Source organism: Hypomesus nipponensis, chromosome 6 (assembly GCF_054491055.1).
Source record: "Hypomesus nipponensis isolate SF chromosome 6, ASM5449105v1, whole genome shotgun sequence".
Lineage (NCBI taxonomy): Eukaryota > Metazoa > Chordata > Actinopteri > Osmeriformes > Osmeridae > Hypomesus > Hypomesus nipponensis.
Window position 1 is genome coordinate 20150173 of NC_140366.1, and position 6025 is coordinate 20156197.

Genomic DNA, 6025 nt, shown 5'->3' on the forward strand with positions numbered 1-6025 from the left:
GTGCGTGTGCGTGTGTGTGCTGTAGTGAGGGAAGTAGTCTTGAAGGTCAGCTGATCTGAGTTCATTAGCACAGAGAGCATCTGTGTCTCAGCCCGCCAAAATAACACACACACAAGGAATGCACCCAGCACACATACAATCAGCCCCAACACAGGTAAACAAAGGACATCTCTACTGTACGTGTCTATAACACCAATCGGCTGTAATTACAGCTCAGTTTGAGTAGTGGTGTGGAACATATTCCCTCAGATTAGCCAGAAAAGATGAGAGAGGATGTTCCAGGATCAATACAGGATCTCTGCTCTGCTGAAGAGGAAAAATATCTCTGAAATAAGTTCTTCTTGACTGGCTTCACAATCGTTTAATCATCTGTCCATTCATGGCTCGCATCCAACGTGACTCACAGACCTCTCCGAGAGGAGAGCACCACACACACACACACACAGACAGGACACACGTGTACACCCACACACACACAGACATGAACAAACACACACACAGACAGACATAAAGACATACACCCAGCAGAACACCATCATCTTTGTGTGTGTGTTTCCATGGTTGTGTTTCTGTGTGTGTGTGTGTGTGTGTGTGTGTGTTTCTATCAGTTCCGATGTCTTTAAGACTGCAAGTGAAGCTCAGCTTCTCCTAACATTTCAAAAAATTAATGGTCAATAATTTACTATTTTGTTAACATTTTAAATGGGTTAGAACACGTTCATATCGAAGACGAGTTTGTTCAGAATTATCTACATATATTAGCAGGTCGACTGACTCCCCTAGCGCCACAGTGCATTTCCTTGATGAAGCTCAGCTTCCATGGACTTCAATGGGGCTGCTTGGAACAGTTTTTTTCAGTGCTTCGAAACTGTACGTCATTGGATAAATTTGCTTGGCGAAATTTCTAACCAATTTTCATCATACATTTCATACAATTACACACCAAATTCCTGGTTTCAGTTTAATCTAATTCCCACATTTCCTCTTTCGAGTTTAATATTGTTTAGTTAGATCGTTCGTTCATTCATTCATACAGTAGGCTATGCTAGTGTCGTAGGTGTGAACTAGTCAGTGAACTAGCCAAATAAATGGAAACATTTATGATGTTGGCCGAAAATGAGCTTCCCCTCTTTGAAAGACCAGCAGCCGCCACTGGTTTCTATGTATGTGTTTCTGTGTGTGTGTTTCTCTGTGTGTTAGCTGGGTCATCTTCATTTAAATAACTTATTTAATGGTTTCTTTTTATTATCAACTCCTTAAACTGTCAGATTGATAAAGAGTTTAGAGGGAAGAGAAGATAACTGAAGCTGGCAGGAGTTATAGAGAAAAAACTGTGTCCCTCCTGCCTCTCTGGACCACAGCGTGGTCAACATTCTTCAGACAGCACGTCATCACTATCCATCATGGACTGGATGTAACAAACCTTAAAGATTCATGTTCAGGAACTTTAAACGAGTGCTGTTAGATAAAGTATCTAGTCAGGTATAGGAAGTGGGTACTGATAGTCAACAACAACAGCATGAAAGGCAGATTTACACTGTCAGCTGTCTGGTTGTATTTACGACACTGTATCAGTCCTATTAAAGAATTAAACCGGTAATGTTTAGTACTGTAAGCAATCTTATAGTTGAGATGGTACTGATGTACTGTAGTTCAGATTCAGTTCAAATCATCTCAGCAATGTGCCTGGCACCTGACATGTGGTTCCTTCATGCTATACATGTGCCTTATTTATTTCGTTCAGTTGTGAGGACATCTTCGACTTAATTTTAATGATGTTGCATACGTAACAACCTCAGGAACAGCCATGCAATTCTCATTAGATAAGATAGTTTGTATTATCAAACTATAACATATTAGATCAGTTTCAAGAAATGTTTACATGTATCTTCCCATACGCCGCTTACAGCAGCCAACCCAGTGTTCACCTTTGTCAGCTGTAACACCTGAATAGCTTCACAGCTCTCAGGAGATTCACCAGGCTGTATGAGGAGGAACAATCAGGCGTTCTGATGCAGGCCCGGGGGACCAATCAGGCGTTCTGATGCAGGCCGGGGGACCAATCAGAGATTAGACATGTCACGTGTGCTCGGCTGGGTCAGAGGCAGGGCAGCCAGGTGAGAGTGAGGCATTCTGGGTAATGTGCTCTGACAGAATGGGCTGAAGACACACACACACACACTGAAATAACTGACAGGCCGTCCAGCTCAACCACTCGTCAAGCAGCATACTGCTCAGCGGCATCGGAGGCGACAGCCTGCAGGGAGGGGTGTGTTTGTGTGTGTGTGTGTGGATAATCTACCTGTCCAGACAGCATTTTGAGGGCTTTAGAATTGAGGAAAGTACTTTCTAGTCAAACTGTCTGGTGTTAGGAAATAAAAGGGAGCTAAACTGATAAGGTGGACACTTCTAGAAGATTTCACAGCTTTCAACTGACATCAGTCAAAGATAGAGGTTATAGTGTGTGTGTGTGAGTGTGTGTGTTAGGGGAGGTTGGGGGGTGGAGGGAGTAGTAACCTTTGACCTCTGTCAGTATTAGACAGGTGTGTCCAAGCGGAGAGTGTTTCCTTAATCAAACCAAAACAAGTGCACACACACAGACAGACAACTACTGCTGGGAGGTAGAGATAAAGCCAATCACGTTACACCAGCATCCTGCTACAGGACATCACGTTACACTTTAAAATAGTTAAGACTTTATTTCTGAAACAAGGATCGTAATTAATTTGGGTACACATACACAATAAATATATAAAATGTTAGTTTCTTTTGTAAGAGAAACAAAATGGGCATTCCTTTCAAATCTGTGAGTAAAGGTTCCTGCAGATATGCAGAGGTACGCAAAACAAGGTTAACCCTAACCCAGAGAGAGAGAGAGAGAGAGAGAGAGAGAGAGACAAACAGACAAGGAGCAACAGAAAAAGCAGGGGGAAGAGAGAGCAAAAGCAATAAAATGGTCATAATCAGTTGTCCATTTGACCAGTCGTTTAGTAGGAATGCAACAATTGATAAATGAGTATTTTTTTTAATTCTGTACTGCTTTTCAAAATAAACAAACATGAATATAAATTCAGTGGATTTTGCAAAAAGCTAATAAATACATTTGGTCCGTTATGGAAACAGTAACATGAACATTTCACATTATTTCCCCTCCCATCTACAATAAGGTCCATTTGAACCCTTATTAAAGTTGGAAGACCTCCACCCAGCTGGGCTGATTAGCGTCTTTAAACACAGATATTGCAGATATTGTGCATACGTACAGACACCATTGTGCAAAAGATTAGTGCTTGTCTAGAAGTACTCAACAAAAAAAGCTTCTATTTTTAAGTTCATTTTTAGAAAATTATTTCTCCACCAAATAACACTAGAACTACAGATAATCACACAGTATAATAATACTTTAAGATCGTATCTCAGTAAGAAATGCCCCTTTTAAGAATACACAAAAAAAAGCACACATCACAAAAAGCCATTCATGTAATTTCAGACAGGGTTTGTATTGTACGTGCTGTCTGGTTAAATGCAACATTCGCTGACCACAGTCCATCTATGTAAGAGGTCTTCACTTGGCTCCTGCTACAGTAAGCAGTGGTGTCACCGGTGACGCTACTAGCGGTGACACAGAGCAGGTCTCTTCGTGGTCCTGTAGTGTGACGACAGTGCTGTGCCTGAGTCAAACTGTGCAAACACTACAGTGTGTGTGTGTGTGCTTCCTACGGTTGCGGTGATGCTACGATGCCTTTGCTTCGTCAAGATAAGCTAGCACTAGGCTCAGGGACAGACTGTGGCAATGCTAGCCCTAGGGACATAGACTGTGAGTGTGGCTATGCTAGCCCTAGGGACATAGACTGTGAGTGTGGCTATGCTAGCCCTAGGGACATAGACTGTGAGTGTGACTATGCTAGGCTATGCTAAATTAGTCAAGGGACACGACTGGTTGTGGCTATGCTAGGCTATGCTAGTTTAGGCAAGGGATACCACTGGTTATGACTATGCTAGGCTATGCTAGTTTAGGCAATGGCAAGGGACACGACTGGTTGTGGCTATGCTAGGCTATCTAGGAACAGACAAAACGTGAGTCTGCCTTTGATAAACTAGGCTAGATTAGACCCAGGGACATTGACAGACTGTGGGTCTGTTGAAACTGGGCTAGGCTAGGCTAGGTCCAGGGACATAGACTGTGAGTGCTGGAGTACAAACATTGGCCAGGCAGTGATGATGTAGAAGAAGGTAACACGGTCGATCAGACCTGACTGTAAACAGTAGTCTCTTGGTAGTCCTAACATGAACACAGGAGAGAGGAGGAGACTGGATCAGATGACCCTTCCTAATGCTCTGAGACGTCATCTCCTGAGTGAAACACAACTGGGATCTGAAGGTTCTGGTGTGGCTCTGCTGGGGTCACTGATGCGGTTAGGAGGTGTGTTATCCAGAGGAATGACGTCAGGGGAGGTCATGGCTATGAGGTGACCAGGGAGTAGACCATACTAGGGGAGAAGGGAAAAAGGAAAGTCATCTTCTGTTTTAACCAAGAGGATTAGGGAGAGAAACAATATACACACTAAAGTAAATGAGTCAGTCAGTTATGTTGCTGATGTTATGATCCACACAGAAGCCAGGATGACCTCTGTCCTGGCAGGACTTCCTGCTGAACAGCCACGAGGAGGCTCTGGTGTTCACAGGGTTAGGGTTAACCCAACGCTTCAAACACCAGAGCTTCACGGCTCAGAAGAATCCGAATCAGAAAATCACAGTAAAAGTTACGTTTCATTTATTTATGCGGGCAGATAAAACGGCGATTGGAATGAGATGTGCAGCAAGGCATGACCTCACAAAGCCTCTTTTAATGCGGCCGAACATCAGATGATTTATTGAAACCAGGAGAGGGTTGTTGGAGTGTTTAATTAACCCTGTAGCAGGCCTGGGTGCTCTAATCTCAGACTTCATGTTTGATGGACAATATAGAGGACTGTAGGTGGAAACACCATGTACTGTAAAGCACCTTCAGCTACAATTCTTGTATGAAATGTGCTATATAAATAAAGTCTTACTTACTTACTGAGCTGCCTGTTAGCAATACACTTAGCCACGCAAACTCTGTCTGACTCCACATTGTGTGAGGGTGGGCACAGCTATATTTTTTTTCAGCAAATCACAGATGAGTTTATTCAGTCACATTCTTGGGGGTGTGAGGGGTGGAAGAGAAGTGAGGGTAGAGAGGGGGGTGAGGGTAGAGAGGGAGGTGAGGGTAGAGAGGGGGGTGAGGGTAGAGAGGGAGGTGAGGGTAGAGAGGGAGGTGAGGGTAGAGAGGGGGGTGAGGGTAGAGAGGGAGGTGAGGGTAGAGAGGGAGGTGAGGGTAGAGAGGGGGTGAGGGTAGAGAGGGAGGTGAGGGTAGAGAGGGGGGTGAGGGTAGAGAGGGGGGTGAGGGTAGAGAGGGAGGTGAGGGAAGAGAGGGAGGTGAGGGTAGAGAGGGAGGTGAGGGTAGAGAGGGAGGTGAGGGTAGAGAGGGAGGTGAGGGTAGAGAGGGAGGTGAGGGTAGAGAGGGGGTGAGGGTAGAGAGGGAGGTGAGGGTAGAGAGGGAGGTGAGGGTAGAGAGGGGGGTGAGGGTAGAGAGGGAGGTGAGGGTAGAGAGGGAGGTGAGGGTAGAGAGGGGGTGAGGGTAGAGAGGGAGGTGAGGGTAGAGAGGGGGGTGAGGGTAGAGAGGGGGGTGAGCGTAGAGAGGGGGGTGAGGGTAGAGAGGGGGGTGAGGGTAGAGAGGGAGGTGAGGGAAGAGAGGGAGGTGAGGGTAGAGAGGGAGGTGAGGGTAGAGAGGGGGGTGAGGGCAGAGAGGGGGGTGAGGGTAGAGAGGGAGGTGAGGGAAGAGAGGGAGGTGAGGGTAGAGAGGGAGGTGAGGGTAGAGAGGGAGGTGAGGGTAGAGAGGGGGTGAGGGTAGAGAGGGAGGTGAGGGTAGAGAGGGAGGTGAGGGTAGAGAGGGGGTGAGGGTAGACAGGGGGGTGAGGGTAGAAAGGGAGGTACAGTAGTT